The sequence below is a fragment of the Giraffa tippelskirchi genome, chromosome 1, assembly GCF_054371585.1.
Source record: "Giraffa tippelskirchi isolate mGirTip1 chromosome 1, T2T-mGirTip1v1.2.pri, whole genome shotgun sequence".
Classification (NCBI taxonomy): domain Eukaryota; kingdom Metazoa; phylum Chordata; class Mammalia; order Artiodactyla; family Giraffidae; genus Giraffa; species Giraffa tippelskirchi.
The window spans coordinates 107,152,944-107,177,194 of record NC_137275.1 but is presented as its reverse complement, the minus strand read 5'-3'; the positions used below and the strand labels follow the sequence as shown (position 1 = coordinate 107,177,194).

The 24,251-nt window shown below is 39.9% G+C and overlaps 1 protein-coding gene across 50 annotated transcripts in view; it reads right to left on the bottom strand.

Annotated features, from left to right (window-relative positions):
* Positions 1–24,251, bottom strand: part of LOC145506319 (olfactory receptor 4A47-like) — a 162,726-nt gene that overhangs the window by 71,543 nt on the left and 66,932 nt on the right. For all 50 annotated transcript variants that reach the window (XR_014053800.1, XR_014053790.1, XR_014053811.1 and 47 more), the window contains one exon: positions 4,725–4,850. The gene's annotated coding sequence lies outside the window, so the exon portion shown is untranslated. The remainder of the gene's footprint in view (positions 1–4,724; positions 4,851–24,251) is intronic.

Below are 24,251 nucleotides of genomic sequence, written 5' to 3'. Positions count from 1 at the left end.
AGGAAATCTTTAAACACATAACTCTTGAGACCAACAGCATTTATGATATAAAACCTGAAAATTATCCTAATGCCCTGTAATAATGGAGCAATTATATAAACTATAGTAGGTCACTCGAACACTATTTAACAGTCATAAAAATTATTTTTTCACAGTGCTGTGAAAAAAATGGAAATACCTTTAAGGTAAAATAATGCACAGTATATATAGTATGACTGCAACCATATAAGAAACAACCACATGGACTTCCCTGGTGGTCCAGTGGATAAGACTCCATGCTCCCAACACAGGGGACCCAGGTTTGATCCCTAGGTCAGGGAACTAGACCCTACATGTTGCAATGACAACCCGGCTCAGTAAAATATTTTAAAAAGTGAAAAACAAAGAGAGAGAAAAACAGCCACAACAAAATCTATGCCCTAAAATAAAACAGTAGTAGAAATTAAGTCAAAATACTAATAGTTATCAGCATCAATTTGAGAGGTAGGCTAGGAGTACATATTATCTATTTTTCTTCAGTTTTCCAATTTTTCTCATAATTTTATAATAAACAGAAAAAATAAATGCATAAATGGGTTTTCTAATTCTAAGAACAGAACACAGTGTTAACCAAGTTTCGTGGTTGGTGACACAGAAACATGCTCTCATCAGAGGGAGGAAGGAAAGAGAGGAATGCTCTCACGCTTCAAACAGACAGATATATTGTGGAAATAAAGCAATGTGTTGAAAATGGGACCTGATTGATTCATCAACTAATTAGATCTGGCATTATTCCAAGATGAATCTATATATTTTTTTCATTTGGGATGTAATTGCTTTACAATGTTGTGTTAGTTTCTGCTGTACAGCATAGATCAGCTGTTGCTGTTGTTCAGTCTCCAAGTTGTGTCTGACTCTTTGTGACCCCATGGACTGCATATACCAAGTATACCAGGCCTCTCTGTCCCTCATAATTCCCCAGAGTTTGCCCAAACTCATATCCATTGAATCCATGATGCCATCCAACCATCTCAACCTCTGTCTCCTCCTTCTCTTCCTGCCCTCAATCTTCCCCAGCATCAGCGTCTTTTCCGATAGTCAGCTCTTCATATCTGATGCTTTAGCATCAGTCCGTCCAATGAGTATTCAGGGTTGATTTCCTTTAGGGTTGACTGGTTTGATCTCCTTGCTGTCCAAGGAACTCTCAGGAGTCTTCTCTAACACCACAGTTTGAAAGCATCAGTTCTTCAGCACTCTGACTTCTTTATGGTCCAACTCTCACATCTGTACATGACTACCGGAAAGACCATAGCTTTGACTATATGAACCTTTGTCAGCAAAGTGATGTCTCTGCTTTTTAATACACTGTCGAGGTTTGTCATAGCTTTCCTTCCAAGAAGCAAACATTTTCTAATTTCATGGCTTCAGTCACCATTCACAGTGATTTTAGAGCCCAAGAAGAGGAAATCTGTCACTGCTTCCACCTTTTCCCCTTCTATTTGCCATGAAGTGATGGGACCGGATGCCATGATCTTAGTTTTCTTGAACATTGAATTTTAAGCTGTCTTTTTCACTCTCCTCTTTCACCTTCATCAATAGGTTCTTTAGTTCCTCTTTGCTTTCTGCCATAAGGGTGGTGGCATCTGCATATCTGAGGTTACTGATATTTCTCCCAGCAATCTTGATTCCAGCTTGTGCTTCATCCAGCCTGGCATTCCATATGATGTGCTCTGCATATAAGTTAAATAAGCAGGATGACAATATACAGCGTTGATGTACTCCTTTCTGAATTTTGAACCAGTCAGTTGTTCCATATAAGGTTCTAACTGTTGCTTCTTGATCTGCATACAGGTTTTTCAGGAGACAGGCAAATTCGTCTGGTATTCCCATCACTTTAACAGTTTCCCACAGTTGGTTATGACCCACACAGTCAAAGGCTTTAGTGTAGTCAATGAAACAGAAGTATATGTTTTCCTGGAATTCCCTTGCATTCTCTATGATCCAGCAAATGTTGGCAATTTGATCTCTGGTTCCTCTGTCTTTTCTAAACCCAGTTTGTAAATCTGGAAGTTCTCAATTCAAGTACTCCTGAAGCCTAGCTTGAAGGATTTGGGGCATTACCTTGCTAGCATGTGAAATTAGTGCAATTGTGCAATAGTTTGAACATTCTTTAGTAACTGCCCTTCTTGGGAACTGGAATGAATATTGACCTTTTCCAGTCCTATGGCCACCGCTGACCTCTCCAAACTTGCTGACATATTGCATGCAACACTTTAATAGCATCATCTTTTAGGATTTTTAAACAGCTCAACTCAAATTCCATCACCTCCACTAGCTTTATTAGCAGCAGCACTTCCTTAAGCCCCTTAACGTCACACTCCAGAATGTCTGGCTCTGGGTGAGTGACCACACCTTCTTGGTTATCCAGGTCACTAAGATCTTTTTTGTACAGTTCTTTTGTATATTCTTGCCATCTCTTCTTGATCTCTTCTGCTTCTATTACATCTTTATCATTTCTGTCCTTTATTGTGTCTGTCTTTGTATGAAATGTTCCTTTGATATCTCCAATTTTTTTGAAGAGATCCCTAGTCTTTCCCCTTTTGTTGTTTTCCTCTATGTCTGTGCACTGTTCGTTGAAGAAGGCCTTCTTGTCTCTCCTTGCTAGTCTCTGGAACTCTGCATTTAGTTTGGTGTACCTTTCCCTTTCTCCCTTGCTTTTGGCTTCTCTTCTTTTCTAAGCTATTTGTAAGGCCTCTTCAGACAACCACTTTGACTTCTTACATTTCTTTTTCTTTCAGATGCTTTTGGTCAGTACCTCCTGTACAATATTATGAACCTCTGTCCATAGTTCTTCAGGCACTGTTTACCAGATCTAATCCCTTGAATCTATTTGTCACCTCCATTTTATAATCATAAGGGATTTGATTTAGGTTGTACCTGAATGGCCTAATGGTTTTCTCCACTTGCTTTAGTTTAAGCTTGAATTTTGCTATGAGGAGGTGATGATCTGAAGCACAGTCAGCTCCAGGTCTTGTTTGTGCTAACTGTATAGAGTTTCTCCATCTTTGGCTGCGAAGAATATAACCAATCTGATTTTGCTATTGACCATCTGGTGATGTCCATGTGTACAGTCATCTCTGGTGTTGGTGTAAAAGGGTGTTTGCCATGACCAGTGCGTTCTCTTGGCAGAATTCTGTCAGCCTTTGCCCTGCTTCATTTTGGACTTTAAGGCCAAACTTGACTGTTACTCCAGGTATCTCTTGACTCCCTATTTTTGCATTCCAATCCCCTAAGATGAATAGGACATCTTTTTTTGGTGTTAGTTTTAGGAGGTCTTGTAGGTCTCCATAGAACTACTCAACTTCAGCTTCTTCAGCATCAGTGGTTAGGGCATAGGCTTAGATTACTGTTATGTTGAATGGTTTGCCTTGGAAACAAAGAGAGATCATTCTGTCATTTTTGAGGTTGCACCCAAGTACTGCATTTTGGACTCTTGTGTTGATTATGAGGGCTACTCCATTTCTTCTAAGGGATTCTTGTCCATAGTGGTAGGTATAATGGTCATCTGAATTAAATTCCCTCATTCATGTCCATTTTAGTTCACTGATTCCTAAGATGTCAATGTTCACTCTTGCCATCTCCTACTTGACCACATCCAATTTACCTTGATTCATGGACCTAACATTCCAGGTACCTATGTAATACTGTTCTTTACAGCATCAGATTTTACTTTCATCACCAGACACATTCACAACAGCTATATGCATATCCCCTCCCTCTTGAGTCTCCCTCCCACCCATGTAGCCTCCCTCCTACTATCTTACCTTTCTAGGTTATCACAGAGCACTGATCTGAGCTCCCTGCACTCTATAGCAGTTTCCCACAACATGAATCTATTTTAAAGGTGATCATGCTCTTTATCTCTCATCTTGAAACAAAAGATAAGCTAGTATGAACTACAGTTACCATTTTTAAGAACACACAGACACACCCAATCCTAGAAGAACAGGCTCTCCAAGCCAGGGCAGCAGAGCAGCGAAGCCGCACAGAGAGAACCACGGCCACACAAACCTCCCCCTGCGAGGCTAGGCCTTCCCCACTACCTGCTCGAAGCACAGAAGGTGCTCAAGAGCAGCAGGTGACCGTCTATAGGAAGGACAGATGGAGAAAGTGACGACCATGTTCACCTGGGGAGCAGTCATGATTTTTTATCTGGGACAGATGTATATTTCACTGAAGGTGTTGTATATGACTTTCTCTATTTTTTAGAGTAAGATGATGATTCAGATGGCATAGCAAAGCTTCATGCAACCCACAGGAGAAAGGAAGATGTTAGCATGAGCCCCTGACTTTGGATGTTTAACATGGAAAGAGACTATGGAAGAGGTACTGAAAGGCTCGGTTTTGAAATACAAGTTTGATGGACTTTGATCAATAAGAAACTGTTCTGAGGAGTTCAGTGCCTCAGACCAGACTAAAGGCTGCCTTCTGTGACCTTACCAACCAGAGACAAACTGCCCGCATCTCAGCATACCATGCTCTTAATGGGACCTGCATTGATCAGATGGCAGATGAGACTTAATGTTCATTCCTGGGAACCACATTAGCATAGACTCTGGCAGATTAGAAACTTGTAGCAGTTAATGCAAGAGCAATCTAGTTTTTAGTGCATGTTTTCCTAATTAAGGAGGTCAGTAAAATTATCATTTGTCACCTAAAAAGTCAAAATGAGAAATTAATTGTACCTTCAACCTGGTTTCCTCAAACCAAGCTTTACACCACTGTCGATTGTGATGAACTGCTAGGCAAGAGAACCCCTTTCTTCCTTTTTCTGATCGTCAAATGGAAAAAGGTGATTTGCTTGAGAAACTCTGGAAAATAAAGTAAAACATGAAGGGATAGTCATCATTCCGCTACTGGAGTTCTGTGTAGTCAGATGTAAACAATTTTTTCTATATGTTTTCTTTCAGTTAAGAATATTGCTGAGTAAAAAAGAATCTTTCTGAATTATTTGACATTCGAAAAGTGTTCTTTTCTGACAGGCTTCTCTGCTTCCCACGGATGAGAAGCTTGGGGCTCCGGGTGTGATGTCTGTCTGACTTGGTGTTAGCCTCTGAGAACGTGCTGTCCCTTCTCGGGGAAGGACAGGATGCAGCCTCCGGGCGGGAGACAGTCACTCATCAGCAGGTGTGGCTGGCGTCGCTGCAGCGGGCCCCCCCGGGGGTCTCCACTCTGGAAACACTCTTGGCTCTGACCACCGTGTCCTTCCTTTGGAACTTACCCCCGCCCTCTTGCTAATTTATATGTACTAAATATCAAAACAGGGAGAGAGGCTTCCCAGGTGGCTCAGTGATAAATAATCCACCTGCCAATGCAAGAGACACAGGTTCAATCCCTGACTTGGGAAAATTCTACAGGTATTAAGGCAACTAAGCCTGTGTGCCACAGCTACTGAATCTGTGCTGTAGAGCCTGGGAGCCCGTGTGTCCTATGGCCCAGGCTCCACAGCAAGAGAAGCCACCACAATGAGAAGCCCACACACCACAACTAGAGAGCAGCCTCTGCTCGCCACAATGAGAGGAAAACACCGCAGCAATGAAGACCCAGCACAGCCAAAGAGAAAATAAATAAAAACTGGGGAAATCAGAGTGCTTATGAGAAAATATTGTTATTTAACTAATTTGTTTTTAGAAAACAATGCAGAGAGAGTATTATCTGAAGCTCCACTTAGAACTTACTTTTCTAATTTTTGTAATCACCAGAGAAAGTGAGTAAGAAGGGGAAAAGAAATGACTCTGGGGAGGCGGCTTCTCAGGGTAAGTGTTATGATGCTCTCCATTCACGTGATGGAGACCAAGACTTTGTTATGGTAACTAACGCTACCTGGATTCTACCAGGAGGACTGGCATCAAAGCTTGTAATATGCGCATGGATATGTGCTAAGATGCTTCAGTCTTATCTGACTCTTTGCAATCCCATGGACTGTAGTCCACCAGGCTCCTCTGTTGATGGGATTTCCAGACACGAACACTTGAGCGGGGTGCCATTTCCTTCTCCAGGGGATCCTCCCAACCCAAGGATCAAACCTGCATCTCTTTCCTCTCCTGCACTGGCAGGCAGATTCTTTACCACTAGCACCTCCTTGGAAACACCAAAGCTTGTGATGGTTCCACTTTACTAAACTGCCTTTTATAAAAGAACATTTCTGTTCTTTTATGCATGTTACGCACGCTGGAGAAATTCTGAATTTTAAAAATACTTTTTGGCTTAGAGGACCCTTTAAGAATCTGTTCATGAACATGAATTTTCTAATAAAAAATGCCTCCCTCCTTGAATGTGACCCTAGGCACGTGCACACACTCACACTCAGAGGAAACCTTGTATGTAGTCTCAGTCTGGATACTGGTATATTCCAGGCTAAAAAAAATCCAGTTCATAAAAAGTGACTGCACAGGTTTCAAAGAACTACTGCTCTAGGGAAGGAGTCGTCAATATTTAAAACCCATCAGTGTGTTTTCTCGAGACGTTTCCTTGTTCTTGGTGACACGATATGCAGTCTGGGGACAGAGAAGGAACACACAGTGTATCCAGTTGACAGCACACCCCTTGGGACGCAGTGTTCCTGGTCTCTGAAGGTACTAGGACTCCAGACACATATCCGATTGCCTACCGACATTTCCACTTGGATGTGTAGTGAATGGACATCTCAAATTTAAGATGCCTGCAACCAATGCCTCAAACTTGGGGCTTCCCCACTTTCCCCAGTCCCAGTAAAGATGGCAACATCTTGCTAACCACGTGAGGTAGCAGGTGAGGACACAGACACGTACAAAACCTGGGCCCCGGGGACAGGGGGAGAGAAGAACACTGAGCTCTCTGCTTCTTCCTTCTTGATTCTCTCCTTTGTTTACATTCAAGTGAACTGTGATTTCATTGCTTTGTTGATTGAAAAATAAGTATTTATTCATCAAATCAGCTAATGGTTCTTGAATGTCTAGCATGTGCTAACAAACTGCTTTCAGTACACAGGATGGGGATATTATGAAGAAATAGCAAATAACAGATCACATTGATCAAGGGCTTATGGTATGTTTGCAGTGTCTAGCTACACTACAGCTATGGCCACGTTTAGTTTTTACTAGAACCCTATGAGGAAGCACACTGCTACTATCCTGATTTTACACATACGAGAAATAACTCTTCAAATGTGTTGGCTGGAGTGGTACAGTGACAAAGGGAAACCCTAGATGTGCAGCTAGTCCCATTTCTAGAGCTCGGATTCCGAATTATTATGCAATAGGCTTTTTGAACAAGGAGACAGAGCACCACAATATTTTTAATTAGTGTATAATACAGTAGGTCATAGCTGTGTCGTTTTCTCTAAAATTATGGCTTTAGTTTTCCAACTATGAAAAAATAAGATATATAAATTCTGTATGTGTTACAATGTACACTAAGTAAAATCACTTGTATGTGTCTTTGGGGCAATTTTGTTTAAGCTCTAATTTGCTTAAACTCTTTGCCAAATTAATTTTTATTAAAAAATACAATGGGTTGTTTGGATTATGAAGTTTTCAAAAGTACAGAAAATAGTATGACCTCCATCTTTATACCACCCTCAATAATCAACATATAACACAACTGTAATGCTCATTCATAGACTGAGTACAAATGGTGATGAATAAAATAACTACTATTAGGGAAGTGGCTATAGTCAATGGAGTAGGAAACAATTTTGCAGAAAATAAAATCCTCAATTAAAAAAAAAAAGGTTATTATTAAGGAGAGACCGAACAGAGTACTTATGCTGCATTTTTAACATTCTGAGTCTGGCATCTGTCAGACAAAATAAAGATTTACTGATGGCTGTACCTTCTCTCACTATGAAAATATAATTTAAAGTTCTTTTAAAAACCTGAGAAATTTTTAATGACAGAGACAACACAAAATCAAACAGTAAACCAAAACGCAGTACTTTATGAATGTTTCATTGTCATGAAGGATGTCTTTCAAAACAGCAAATTTTCACTGATTTTTGTTACCATTTGTACATTTAGAAGCTGGTTTTCAAACTCAGAGACAAACAGCATGGGGCTGGGAATGTAAATTGGTGCAGCTACTAGGGAAAATAGAACATGAAAGTGAAGTTGCTCGCTCAGTCATGTCTGACTCTGCAACCCCATGGAGTGTAGCCCGCCAGGCTCTTCTGTCCATGGCATTCTCCAGGCAAGAATACTGCAGTGGGTTGCCATTCCCTTCTCCAGAGATCTTCCCAACACAGAGATAGAACCCAGGTCTCCTGAATTGTAGGTGGATTGTTTACCATATGAGCCACCAGGGAATCCAGCAAAACAGGATGACGTTCCTCAAAAAACTAAAAATAGAGCTACCATATAATCCAGCAATCCCACTCCTGGGCTTATACCCAGACAAAACTAAATGGCAAAAAAAATATATGCACCCTAATGTTCACTGCAGCACTATGTGCAATATCCAATACATGGAAACAATCTAAATGTCGGATCAACAGAAGAATGAATAAAGAAGTTGTGGTACATATATACAATGGAATACTACTCAGCCTTAAAAAGAATGAAATAATGCCATTTGCAGTAACATGGATGGACCTAGAGATAATCACACTAAGTGTAGTAAGTCAGACAGAAAAAGACAAATATCATATGATATCACTTATATATGGAATCTAAAAAAAACTGAAAAAAAAAAATAAACTTCTTTAAAAAAATAGAAACAGACTCACAGGCTTAGAGAACAAACTGATGGTTACCGAGGAGAAGAGTGGGGGAGGTATAGTTCAGGAGTTTGGGATCCACATGTACACACTGCTATATTTAAAATGGATAACCAATAAGGACCTGCTGTACAGAACAGGGAAGTCTGCTCAATATTACATAACAACCTAAATAGGAAAAGAATTTGAAAAAGAATGATTCACGTATATGCATAAATGAATCACTTTGCTGTATACCTGAAACTAACACAACGTTGTTAATCAACTCTACTCCAATATAAAATAAAAATTAAAAGAAAGAAATCCACTGTCAATCTTTCATTAGATATTTAATGTGAGAAAATTATTTCCATACTCTAAATATGCTTTGACAGGTGATGTGATAATACCACAAACTGCTGCTGCTGCTACTGCTAAGTCGCTTCAGTCGTGTCCGACTCTGTGCGACCCCATAGACGGCAGCCCACCAGGCTCCACCGTCCCTAGGATTCTCCAGGCAAGAATACTGGAGTGGGTAATACCACAAACAGATAGGGATAAATAAATATCCTGTATCTCATAGGATTATTCTGAGAATTAAAAGAGATTATTTAGAAAAGGAACTAGCAAAAACAATTGTTACTATTACTAAATTGATTACCTCTTCTGAGACTATCTCTGATGCTGCTGCTGCTGCTAAGTCACTTCAGTCATGTCCGACTCTGTGTGACCCCATGGACTGCAGCCTACCAGGCTCCTCTGTCCATGGGATTGTTCAGGCAAGAGTACTGGAGTGGGTTGCCATTGCCTTCTCCCACTATCTCTGATAAATCTTATAAAAAAAAGATGGAAAGAATGTTGCATTAAGTCATTTTGATAAATAAAATAAAAAGTCAGGACAAAACAAGAGAATTGTTTTGTAAATTGTTCCTGTAAATTACCTCTTAAAATTTTTTTTGTTTCTTTCTGTGCTTTGCATAACATATGCGTAACTTCTGAGGTTATCAGATTCTTGCCCTGGTAGAAACATAATATTGATCCCCATCCTCTGGGTGAGTATGATTAAGAAGTTATAAAGGAGTGTTTGAGGTCATCAGGATTCCTTTGAAACTATCAGGAAACATGGGGGCAATGCTTTTCCAAGAATAATTTCTACTCTCATGAGAGGCATCCAGAAAACCCTGTTTGAACACCAGCGTTAGCACCGTATCGAAGACAGAGAATTAAGACAGATAACTCAATGAAAGAAGTTTAAGAAATCAAAACATAAACATTCAGTTTCTTGCAGTGAGGGGAAAAATGTACATTACTTTGAAATCTTCACTTCATGGCAGTTAATACTATTAGTTAGAGATCAACGAGTCATAGGATCGGAATCAGTGTGGTCCAATGTTTCGCTCTGAATTATAGTCAAGGACCATAGGTTAAGTAGAGGTCTGAATCCTCAACTGTCATTTCACAAATGTATGCCATAGGTCAAAATTAGGATTTAAATAAATCTGTCTTATATAATTAAGCAGGTGTACACTACTTAGAGTATCTATTAATTTCACTTCTCAACTTCCAATTCTTTTACTCTCTAAGTTCAAACAGGGGTCAAAGTAGCAAGTGGATGGATCTGTTATATCTGTTTTCGGAAGCTGATGTGCGTCACTCTCAGCAGATTAAACCTAGTAGTTGAGGTAATGTATTTCCTCCTTAAACAACACAAGTCTTTAATGAGCAGATAAAAAATTCCATTTTTCAGTGAAGTAGTCTAGATTGCTTAAAAGTAAAGCAATAATTGCTTATAAAGAGTAGGGTAGGAGAAATTCTTTATCAGATTGAGATTTGCTAAAATTGGAGTCCATTCAATTTGTAATTTTTAAAAGCCAGAAAATTACCTTGTTGGGGATATTTAATATAAAGGAAACAATGAGAGCGTAGTGCCTCTGTTGAATGTGCCATTTTACTGGGCTGTAAATAAAATCCCTGGTGAGTTTTGAAGTCTAAAGGGCTTTCTAGAATTTAAGGCCGGCATCTAGACAGGAAAAAGGCTGTTGATGAAACTTCTTCTCCTTCCTCATGTTTCTGGATGTCCTTAAAATAGACTTCCATCATCACAAATAAATAGGGGCTTCCCTGATAACTCAGTTGGTAAAGAATCCGCCTGCAATGCAGGAGACCCCAGTTCGATTCCTGGGTCGGGAAGATCCGCTGGAGAAGGGATAGGCTACCCACTCCAGTATTCTTGGGCTTCCCTGGTGGCTCTACCGGTAAAGAGTCTGCCTGCAATGCAGGAGACCTGAGTTCAATCCCTGGCTTGGGAAGACTCCCCTAGAGAAGGGAAAGGCTACCCGCTGCAGTCCATGGGGTCACAAAGAGTCAGATACCACTGAGAGACTTTCACTTCACTGCATCGCAAATGAGTTTTACCTATCATCCATTTTGACCTAATGACATTTTCAGAACACTATATTCAAAAACTATGGAAGATGTATTTTTTCCAAGAACACATGGCACATTCATACAAATAGGCCATTTTGGGGGGTCATAAAACAAGCCCCAACATTTTTAAATAACTGAAATTATACAGGAATAATTTATCTGACTACAATGGAATTACATTAGATACCAACAGTGATAACATATCTAGAAAAAAACAAGTATTTATAAATTAAAATAGCACACTTCTAGCTAATCCCTTGTCAAAGAAGAATGATGAGGTATTTTACAAAATACGTCTAATTAAATGGGGAAGAAAAAACCAGTAGATACAAATTCGTGATGTGCTGCTAAAGCAATGATTAAAAATAAATTTTAAATGTTCAAAATGATAAAGAAGAAAGGTCTTGACTTGCGGTTCCAATTTAATAAGGGAGGGGAAAAAACATAAAGAAATTCCAAGAGAAGAAATAACAAATGTAAGTAGAAATTAACGAATTTATTTTAGAAAACAGACAAACATTTGAGAAAGTAACAAAACCAGGGCTTCCCTGATGGCTTAGTGGTAAAGAATCCGCCTGCCAATGCAGAAGACAGGGGTTCAATCCCTGGGTCGGGAAGATCCCACATGCCAGGGAGCCACAATTACTGAGCCCACATGCTGCAACTACGGAAGCTCATGAGCCCTAGAGCCTGTGCTCTGCAACAAGAGAAGCCGCTGCAATGAGAGGCCTGAGCACCGCAGCTAGAGTGGCCCCCACTCCCCAGAAAAACCTGCTCAACAGTGAAGACCCAGCACAACGACAACAAAAAAAGCTAAAGCTGGGTCCTTGAAAACATCAAGAAAACTAATAAACCACTAGATAAATTAATCAATAAGATGGGACAGAAGTCATAAATTAGCAATATAAAGAATTTATAGAATATTTAATATTATATAAAGAATATACATTTACTAGGTCAGTAAAATACTGATACCGAAATAGCCTGACAGACATTATAAAAGAAAGAAAATTACACATCAGTATCCTTCATGAATGAATATAGGCACACACAAAATATTAGGTAATCAAATCCACTTATATATCTTTTAAAAAATATGGCCAAGTAGAATTTTCCCAGGAAAAAAAGGTTGAATTAATACTCCAAAATCAGTCAATGTAAAACACTTAATTAAAAAAATAAGAGGAAAAGCATATAACAATGCACATAGAAAAAGCACTTGAAAAAACTTAACACCTATTTATGATAAAAAACCCTCAGGAAACTAGTAATAAAGGGGATTTACTCAATCTTGATAAAGGTATCTACAAAATAACTACAGATAACACAATATCAAATGGTGAAATAACACTTTCCCTTTAAGATCAAGAAGAGAGTGAAGATGCTTATTCACTCTACTTCAACCCTTACAGAAGGAATCAGCCAATTTAATAATACAAGGGAAAACACATAAAATTGAAGAAGAAATAAGATCATATTTATTCACTAAAGACATGTAGAAAAGCTTAAGAAATGTACAAATGAATGACTAAAATTAATGAGTTAGTTTAGCAAGATTGTAGGATAATAGGTCAATATGCAAAAATCGATTATATTTCTATACACTAGCAGCAAAAGATGAAGAAATTAAAAGTTCAGTGGATAATTTTTTAAAATGAAATATCTATAAATATATTTAATAAAAGATGCGCAAGACCTCCACACTTAAAACTACAAACAACTGGTGACAGAAACTAGAGAGGATCTAAATAAACGGAGATACATACCATGTTCATTCACTAAAAGACTCTGCAGCTATAATGAGTATAATTCCATCAAGCTTTTTTAAAAAAACAGAAATTCAGAAGCTGACTGTAAAATTTATGTGGAGGTGCATAGCACCTAGAATAGTCAAAGCCGAACAAAGAACAAACAATCTTCCCTGGGCATGGCAACCCTCTCCAATATTCTTGTCTGGGAAATCCCATAGACAGAGGAGCTGGCAGGCTACAGTCCATGGGGTCACAAAGAGTCGGACACAACTGATCAACTAAGTACGGCACAGAACAAAGTTGATTTCAAGACTTACTATAAAGTTATACTGATTAGGACATTGTGATACTGGCAACAAAGTTAAGTCCATTTTTGAAACAGAGTAGACAGCCCAGAAGTAAACTGACATATACAGTCATTTGATTTTTTACCAAAACAACAACAAAGTAATCCACTGAAGGAAAAAGAAATCTTCTCAACAGTTGATACTGGAATAACTGGACCTCAAACTCTAACTCAAACCACACACACACAAAACTTAATTCAAAATATATCATAGACTCAAGTTCAAAAGTTGAAACTATATACTCCTAGAACTAAATATAGGAGACTATATGATTAAGAGGCTTTTTTTTTTTAAGTGGTACAGGAACAACAACTATTAAAGTATGATGAATTAGATTTCATCAGAAAAAGCTGTCTGGTCATCTGAAGAGAGCGTTAAGAAAATTAAGTGCCAAGCCACAGACTGGGAGAACATATTGCCATAACACAAAGGATTGCTTGTTTTATTGCATTTTACTTTATTGTGTTTCATAGATATTGCACATTTTACAAAATTGAATGTTTTGGCAACCTTACATTGAGCAATTATATCAGTACCATTTTTTCCAGCAAAATTTGCTCATTCTATATCTCTGTGTCACATTTTGGTAATTCTCACAATATTTCAAACTTTCATTATTATTCAATTTATTATGGTGATCTATAAACAAAGATCTTTGATGTTGTAATTGTTTAGTGGAACCATGTTTAGTAAACCGTTGTTTACTGCACCCATAAAAGACTGTGGCCTTAATAAACATGTCAGTACTGATTTCTCCACCTGATGGAAAAGTACAAGACTAAGGCTGTTTTCATGTCTGCTAACACAATACCCATTCTTCAGCCCATGGATCAAGGAGTCATTTCTACTTTCACATCTTTTTTTTTTTTTTTTTTTAAGAAATACATTCTGTAGGGCTACAGCTGCCACAGATAGTGATTCTTCTGATGGACCTGGGAAAAGTAGTCTGTAAGCTTTCTGGAAAGGCTTCACTGTTCTAGATGCCATTAAGAACACTTGTGACTCAGAGGAAGTGGTCCCGATATCAACATTAACAGGAGTTAATGGAGAAGGTGATTCCAACCCTCATGGGTCACTTTGACAGGTTCAGCCCTTCAGTGGAAGAAGTAACAGCAGACGTGGTGGAAATAGCAAGAGGGGGGGACACATGTGCACCCGTGGCTGATTCATGTTGATCTATGGCGGAAAACCACAAAAATATTCTAAAGTAATTAGCCTCCAATTAAAATAAATACATTAATTTTTTAAAATAAAGAAAAATAACCCCCCCCCAAAAAAAATGTAAAAAAAAATGAAAGAAACAGCAAGAGAACTAAAATGAGAAGTGGAGCTGAGGATGTGATTATTTGCTGCAATATGATCATAAAACTCTAACAGAGGAGTTGCTTCTTATGGATAAGCAAAGAGAATGGCTTCTTGAGATGGAATCTATTCCTGGTGGAGATGCTGTGAAGACTGTTGAAAAGGAAGCAAAGGATTTAGAACATGTCTTAAACTTAGGTGATAAAGCAGAGGCAGGGTTTTAGAGGACAGACTCCAACTTTGAAAGAAGTTCTCCTGTGAGTTAGATCACATGGCTTCTCAAGCTACAGAGAAATTGTTCATGAAAGGAAGAGTCAATTCAATGCTACAAACTTCAGTGTTGTCTTATTTCAAGAAATTTCCACAGCCACCCCACCCTTCAGTAACTACCACCCTGATCAGTCAGCAGCCACCGAGGCCACACTCCTCCACCAGCAAAAAGATTATGACTCACTGAAGGCCCAGATGGTGGTTAGCATTTTAATCAACAAAGTATTTATAATTAAGGTATGAACAATGTTTACTTAACTTATACGCAGAGCACGTCATGCAACATGCCAGGCTGGATGAAGCACAGGCTGGAATCAAGATTGCTAGGAGAAATACCAATAACCTCAGATATGCAAATGACACAATCCTTATGGCAGAAAGCAAAGAGGAACTAAAGAGCCTCTTGATGAAAGTGAAAGAGGAGAGTGAAAAAGTTGGCTTAAAACTCAACATTCAGAAAACTAAGATCATGGCATCCAGTCCCATCACTTCATGGCAAATAGATAGGGAAACAATGGAAACAGTGACAGACTTTCTTTTCTTGGGCTCCAAAATCACTGCACATTGTGACTGCAGCCATGAAATTAAAGGACGCTTGCTCCTTGGAAGAAAAGCTATTATACAAACCTAGACAGCATGTTAAAAAACAGAGACATTACTTTGCCAACAAAGGTCCATCTAGTCAAAGCTATGGTTTTTCCAATAGTCATGTACGGATGTGAGAGTTGGACCATAAAGAAGGCTGAGCACCGAAGAATTGATGCTTTTGAACTGTGGTGTTGGAGAAGACTTTTGAGAGTCCCTTGGACTGCAAGGAGATCCAACCAGTCCATCCTAAATGAAATCAATCCTGAATATTCACTGGAAGGACTGATGCTGAAGCTGAAGCTCCAATACTTTGGCCACCTGATGCTAAGAGCTGACTCATTAGAAAAAACTCTGATGCTGGGAAAGACTGCAGGCAGAAGGAGAAGGGGACAACAGAGGATGAGATGGTTGGATGGCATCGCCAACTCAATGGACATGAGTTTGAGAAAGCTCTGGGTGATGGTGAAAGAGAAGGAAGCCTGGCCTGCTGCAGTCCATGGGGTGAAGTGAAGTGAAGTGAAAGTCGCTTAGTCGTGTCCGACTCTATACAGTCCATGGAATTCTCCAGGTCAGAATACTAGAGTGGGTAGCCTTTCCCTTCTCCAGGGGATCTTCCCAACCCAGGGATCAAACCCAGGTCTCCCGCATTGCAGGCGGATTCTTCACCAGCTGAGCCACAAGGGAAGCCCGCGGTCCATCAGGTAGCAAAGAGTTGAACATAACTGAGCAACTGAACAACAGCAATGAGCATTGCTTTCCTAGGCATAATGCTATTCTATTACACACTTAACAGACTGTAGTATAGTATAGCGCAAGCATAACTTCTGTGCACTGAGAAACCAAGACATTCTTGTACTTATTCATTATGATATTCACTTTATTGCAGTGATCTGGAAATGAACCCACAGTATCTTTCAGGTTTGCCTGTGACTAGGAATTGTAGCCAGAATATATTAAGAACTTCTACAACTCAATAATAAAAATATAAAGAATCCAATTGAAAATAGTTAAAAGATTTGAGCAGACACTTCACAACATATATGGATGGACAACCAGCACTTGGAAAAAAGCATGTAGGTAAATTCTGATGATAAAATTAAAACCACAATGACACAACACCACACTACACATCCACTAGAATGACTAGACTGAAAATACAAGCATTTACAAGTATGAAGAACACCAGAACTCTCACTCACTGTTGGATGGAGTGCAGAGTGGTACAGCCTCTGGGAAAAGATTTGACAGTGCTTTTTTTTTTTAATAAAACTAAATATACATCCACTTTGTGACATGGTAATTATAAACACAGATACATGAACAAGGAAAATGAAAATACATGCCTCAATTCTTGAATGCAATTAGGCACAGTAGCTCTACTGGTACCAGGGAAAGTAGAGAAAGAGCTCAAGTGTCCTTCAACAGCAGAATGGATGAGAAACTGTGGTACACGTGTATTGTACACTACCACTCGGCACTGATTAAAGGAACACAGTGCCGATGCACGTGACAAAATGAACGAGACTCAGAGACATTACACTGGGTGAAGGAAGCTTTACACAATGAGCTCATGCTGTAAAGATCCACCTATTAAAAGTTCTAAAAGAACAGGCAAAACTAACAGATCTAAATGGTGGTTGTTTCTGGGGACGAGTGAGGAGAGACTGAGCAGGGGATTAAAAGAAAATGTTGGGACTTCCCTGGTGGTCCAGTGTTTAAGACTTCATGCTTCCAATGCAAGAGGCATGGGTTCAGTCCCTAGTCAAGGAACAAAGCTGCTGCATGCTGCCTGACAAAAAAGAAGAGAATCAACAGTCTATTGGTATTGCTGGAAATTTAAAAAAGAAAAAACAGAGAACATGCTGCTGTGATGGTCATGTTTCTCTGCTTGGTAAGAGTTTGGGCTATGCAAGTGTGCATCTGTCAAAACTCATCAAAATAGTATAGCTAAGATTTGAGCATCTCATTTCATGTAAATCTTACCTCAAAAAATAAATCTCCTAGAAATACTGAACTCTAGTTAAAGACCTACATGGTGAAATGTTTAAAAGTATGATACAAGAAGGCAGAGTAGAAGGACGGGCACTCCTCTTCTCCTGCAAGAACTCCAAAATTACAACTCGCTGTTGAACAACCATCAATAGGAGAGTGTTGGAGCCCACCAAAAAAAGATACCTCACATCTAAGGGCTAAGGAGAAGCCCCAGCAAGATGGTAGCAGGGGCGAAATAGTGTTTAGAATCAAACCCCATACCCGCCAGAGATGCTGGGACAGCTCTAACAAAACCTTGTGTTCACCAGGACGCAGAGACCCCACAGAGAGAGCGCCAGACCTGCCTTTTAGTGTTTGAGTGTCTCCTCTGGAATTAAGGGAAAGCAATGGCCTGCCACTGGGGTAGGGGCTCTGGGTGTAGCAACCTGGGTCACACAGCCTGTAGCATAAGCCTTCTTGGAGGAGGTTGCCATTAACCCCACCACAGAGCTGCGGAGTAGACGACCCACAAACTGCAGAACAATTATACCAAAGAAATTCTTGCACTGTTAAGAAAGTTCTAGGACCCACAACAGATTTCCCAACCTCGGGGTCTGGCAAAGGGACTGAGAACTCCCAGAGAATTTGACTTTGGAGGCCAGTGGGATGTGATTACAGAACTTACACAGGATGGGGAAACAGACACTCGGAGGGCATAAACAAAACCTAGCACCCACCAGGGCCCAGGAGACAGGAGCAGTGTGCCCACAGGAGACCGAGCCGGACCTGCCTGTGAGTGTCCAGGGGTCTCCGGCAGAGGGGTGGGTCAGCAGTGGCCTGCTGCACGGTCCGCGGCACTGAGTGCAGAAGTGCGTGCATGAGACCTTTTGAAGGACGTCGCCATTATCTTCATTAACCCCACCATAGTTTGGTCCAGGTCAAACAAGAGGGAGGCAACACAGCCCCGTCCATCAGCAGAAAATTAAAGATTTACTGAGCATGGCCCTACCCATCCCAACAAAACCCAGTTTCCCCCAGAGTCACTCTCTCCCATCAGGAAGCTTCCATAAGCCTCTTATCCCTGTCCCTCAGAGGGCAGAGAGAATGAAAACCACAATCATAGAAAACTAATCAAAATGATCACATGGACCACAGCCTTCTCTAGCTCAATGAAACTATCAGATATGCCATGTAAGGCCACCCAAGACGGACGGGTCATGGTGGAAAGTTCTGACAAAACATGGGCCACTGGAGAAGGGAATGACAAACCACTTCAGTACTTTTGCCTTGGGAACACCATGAACAGCATGAAAGGCAAAAAGATACGACACTGAAAGATGAACTCTCCAGGTCGGTAGGTGCCCAATATGCTACTGGAGATCAGTGGAGAAATAACTCCAGAAAGAATGAAGAGACAGAGCCAAAGCAAAAACAACACCCAGCTGTGGATGTGACGGGTGGTGGAAGTAAAATCTGATGCTGTAAAGAACAATATTGCATAGGAACATGGTATGTTAAGCCCATGAATCAAGGTAAATTAGAAGTGGTCAAACAGGAGAGGGCAAGAGTGAACACTGACATTTTAGGAATCAGTGAACTAAAATGGACTGGAATGGGTGAATTTAATTCAGATGACCATTATATCTACTACTGTGATATAGCAGTAGAAGAAATGCACTAGCCCTCATAGTCAACAAGAGAGTCTGAAATGCAGTACTTGGGTGCAATTTCAAAAACAACAGAATGATCTCTGTTCATTTTCAAGGCAAACCATTCACTATCACAGTAATCCAAGTCTATGCTCCAACCAGTAATGCAGAAGAAGCTGAAATTGAACAGTTCTATGAAGACCTACGAGACCTTCTAGAACTAACACCAAAAAAGATGCCCTTTTCATCATAGGGGACTGGAATGCAAAAGTAGGAAGCCAAGAGATACCTGGAGTAACAGGCAAATTTGCCCTTGGAGTACAGAATGAAGCAGGGCAAAGGCTAATAAGAGTTTTGCCAAGAGAACACACTGGTCATAGCAAACACCCTCCTCCAACAACACAAGAGAAGACTCTACACATGGACATCACCAGATGGTCAACACCAAAATCAGATTGATTATATTCTTTTCAGCCAAAGATGGAGAAACTCTATACAGTCAGCAAAAACAAGACAGGCAGCTGACTGTGGCGAAGATCATGAACTCCTTCTTGCCAAATTCAGACTTCAATTGAAGAAAGTAGGCAAAACCACTAGACCATTCAAGTACGACCTAAATCAAATCCCTTACGATTTTACAGTGGAAGTCACGAATAGATTGAAGGGATTAGATCTGATAGAGTGCCTGAAGAACCACGGATAGAGTTTCGTGAAATTGTACAGGAGACAGCAATCAAGATCATCCCCAAGAAAAAGAAATGCAAAAAGGCAAAATGGTTGTCTGACAAGACCTTACAAATAGCTGAGAAAAGAAGAGAAGCTAAAGGCAAAGGAGAAAAGGAAAGATATACTCATTTGAATGCAGAGTTCCAAAGAATAGCAAGGAGAGTTAAGAAAGCCTTCCTCAGTGATCAATGCAAAGAAATAAAGGAAAACAACATAATGAGAAAGACTAGAGATCTCTTCAAGAAAACTAGAGATGCCAAGGGAACATTTCATGTAAAGATGGGCACAATAAAGGATAGAAATGGTATGGACCTAACAGAAGCAGAAGATATTAAGAAGAGGTAGCAAGAATACACAGAAAAACTGCACAAAAAAGATCTTCATGACCCAGATAATTATGATGGTGTGATCACTCACCTAGAGCCAGACATCCTGGAATGGAAAGTCAAGTGGGCCTTAGGAAGCATCACTATGAATAAAGCTAGTGGAGGTGATGGAATTCCAGCTGAGCTATTTCAAATCCTAAAAGATGATGTTGTGACAGTGCTGCACTCAACATGCCAGGAAATTTGGAAAACTCAGCAGTGGCCACAGGATTGGAAAAGGTCAGTTTTCATTCTAATCCCCAAAAAAGGCAATGCCAAAGAATGTTCAAACTACTGCACAATTGCACTCATCTCACACGCTAGCAAAGTAATGCTCAAAATTCTCCAAGCCAGGTTTCAATAGTACATGAACTGTGAACTTTCAGATGTTCAAGCTGGATTTAGACAAGGCAGAGGAACCAGAGATCAAATTGCCAACATCCATTGGATCATCGCAAAAGCAAGAGACTTCCAGAAAAACACCTATTTCTGCTTTATTGACTCCATCAAAGCCTTTGACTGTGTGGATCACCACAAACTGTGGAAAATTCTTAAAGAGATGGAAATACCAGACCACCTGACCTGCCTCCTTAGAAATCTGTATGCAGGTCAAGAAGCAACAGTTATAATTGGACATAGGACTGCTTTCAAATTGGGAAAAGAGTACATCAAGGCTGTATATCGTCACCCTACTGATTTAACTCATATGTAGAGTACATCATGCTAAATGCTGGCTGGATGAAGCTCAAGCTGGAATCAAGATTGATGGGAGAAAAATTAATAACTTCAGATATGCAGACGACACCACCCTTATGGCAGAAAGCGAAGAGGATCTAAAGAGCCTCTTGATGAAAGTGAAAGAAGAGAGTGAAAAAGTTGGCTTAAAACTCAACATTCAGAAAACTAAGATCCTGGCATCCGGTCCCATCATTTCATGGCAAATAAATGGAGAAACAATGGAAACAGTGACAGACTTTCTTTTCTTTGGCTCCAAAATCACTGCTAATAGTGACTGCAGCCATGAAATTAAAAGATGCCTACTCCTTGGAAGAAAAGCTATGACCAACCTAGACAGCATATTAAAAAGCAGAGACATTAATTTGCCAACAAAGGTCTGTCTAGTCAAAGCTATCGTTTTTCCAGTAGTCATGTATGAATGTGAGAGTTGGACCATAAAGAAAGCTGAGCACCTAAGAACTGATGCTTTTGAACTGTGGTGTTGGAGAAGACTGTTGAGAGTCGCTTGCACTTCAAGGAGATCAAACCAGTCAACCCTGAAGGAAATCTATCCTGAACATTCATTGGAAGGACTGATGCTGAAGCTAAAACTGGAATATTTTGGCCACCTGATGGGAAGAACTGACTCATTGATAAAGACCCTGATGCTGGGAAAGTTTGAAGGCAGGAGAAGAGGATGACAGAGGATGAGATGGTTTGATGGCATCACCAACTCTATGGATATGAGTCTGAGCAAGTTCCAGGAGTTGGTGATGGACAGGGAAGCCTGGCATGCTGTAGTCCATGGGGTCACAGAGTCAGACACAACTGAGTGACTGAACTGAACATTTGAAACTTCCTTTCAAATGTGTCCCTCTCCATCGTCTTTTTAATAAATGACTAGAGGCAGAGAAAATTTATGGACATATGTAAAGCAAATATAATAAAAGTAATCATAGAATTAGATGGTGGGGCGATGGATACTTGTGGCACACCTTTCAACTTTTCATGTTTGCAAATTTTTATAATAAAATGTTGAAAACTGAAGAATGGTTTTCTTTGAGTACTGAGATAATGGGTTATATATTTTCTGCAAATCTCCACTCACTATAATGATATACTTTCTAAGTAAAGTAGTTTGACAGTAAGTTAAGAGATTTTAATTTTTATTTTCAAAGAATTAAGAAGACATTAGTCTAGAATCATACAATATTTCTCACAGATGAAAATGGATTTAAACTAGAAATCAATAACAGAAATACAACTGGAAAATCCAAAATAACTGGAGCTTAACACTTTTCTAAGTATCACATGGACCAAAGAAGATATCTCATGAGAAATTTTAGAATATTTTGAACTAAATGAAAGTTCAAATATAACATCAAAATTTGTGAAAGGCAGTGAAAACAATTCTTAGAAGGAAATCTATAGTATTAAATGCATACATTAGAAAAGAAAGATCTAAAATCAGTAATCCAAGCTGCTACTTTAGAAAACTAGGCCACAGGTGCAAGCCCAGTGTCAAGGTCACCTCTGGAATTGACTGAGCCTCTGTGTCACTGTTGACAAAAGGCCCCTGATCATCACCAGCAAGCTTCCTGACTCCAAACTAGGTAAAAGGCCCACCTCAGTGCTCACCCTACAGTGCCCTAACCAATCACCTAATGCCAACTTTACAGCGTGAATTTTATTTGCCTTGAGGCTATCAAAACTGGCTACTAAACCACAGACACTTTTACCTCTCCCTGGTCTGTCAAGAGGTCGTTCCTCTGAGCTCTCAGTGCCCCTCTTATCTCTGCTCTTTGCTCTTAATAAACTCCCTCCCTTCTGCAATGCTGTGTCTGGAAATTCTTTTCCAGCCTGTGCTTGGGCTGCCATGACAGAAAGAGAAGAGCAAAATTAGTCCAAAATTAACAACAGAAAATAAATAAATAATAAGAATTGCAGCAGAAATCGATGAGGTTGAAAACAGGATATTAGCAGACAAAAACAAGAAAACCAAGACCTGGTACTTTGAGAAGTTCAAAGAAATTGATAAGCCGCTAAGCCAGGCTAACTAAGGGAGAGAGAGAGAGGACAAAAATTACTAATATCAAAAATGAAGAGGGAACATTCATGACAACCCTATGGACATAATAGGATAATCACAGAACACTATGAACAACTGTACATCAATAAATTTGATTACCTGATGAACTTCACCCATCTCTTGAAAAGCACAATAAATTAGGAATAGAGGGGAAACTTCCTCAACTAGATAAAGACCATGTACAAAAAACCTAGAGCAAACATTATACTTAACAGTGAGAATCCCACAGACAGAGGATCATGGCAGGCCACAGGCCACAGGATCTCGAAGAGTTGGACATGACTGAAGCAACTTAGCATGTACAAGAAACTCAAGCTTCCTCACTGAGAAGCTGCAGAGAAAGGCTACCCCTCTCACCACTCCTCTCCAGCATGCTATTTCCGGTCCTGGCTAGTGCGCTGAGACTATCTGAGGAGAACTATGCAAGCTGTCCTTCATTTCTCATAAAATCTGCGAGATAGCATTCTACCAGGTAGAAGAAGCTACTGCCCCTGTTGAATGACTTCTCACGTAGGCATGTGACAAGCAAGGAGTCTCCATCCATCACAAAAAAAGTTAGATTCAACAAAATCATTTAGGAAACTGGAATATATAAAATAAAAATCAACCGTTAAAATAAACATTACAGATTTATGACTACATTTTCTACAAGGACATTGTTGTTATTATTATTTTGATTATCAGCATCATTGTTGCTGTAGTTATCAACAACAGCTACTCTTCGTTGAGTCAGTTCAGTTCAGTTGCTCAGTCATGTCCGACTCTTTGCAACCCCGTGCACTGCAGCGTTCCAGCTTCACTGTTCATCACCAGCTCCCTGAGCTTGCTCAAACTCATGTCCATCAAGTCGGTGATGGCATCTGATCATCTCATCCTCTGTTGTCCCCTTCTCTTCCTGCCTTCAATCTTTCCCAGCATCAAGGTTTTTTTCAATGAGTCACTTCCTCCCATCAGGTAATCAGAGTATTGGAGCTTCAGCATCAGTCCTTCCAATGAATATTCGACTGGGGATCGAACCAGGGTCTCCAGCATTGGAAGGTGGATTCTCAACCACTGACTACCAGGGAAGTCCTCTTTGTTGAGTACTTATAGCAGACAGTCTGCTATGACTTTCAAAATTAACCTCATTTCAGCATTACGACTATCCTACATAAAGACACAGGGCAATTACTATTTCATAACAAGAAAAACTGGGCTCAGTGGGACAAAGTAATATACCCAGTGCAGAGCCAGGATCTAAACTTAAAATCCGATTCTAAGGCCGTTATTCTGGATACAAATATATGTAATATAGCTGCATGCAAAACATCAGAAATCTGATTCATTTTGGAAACCATTT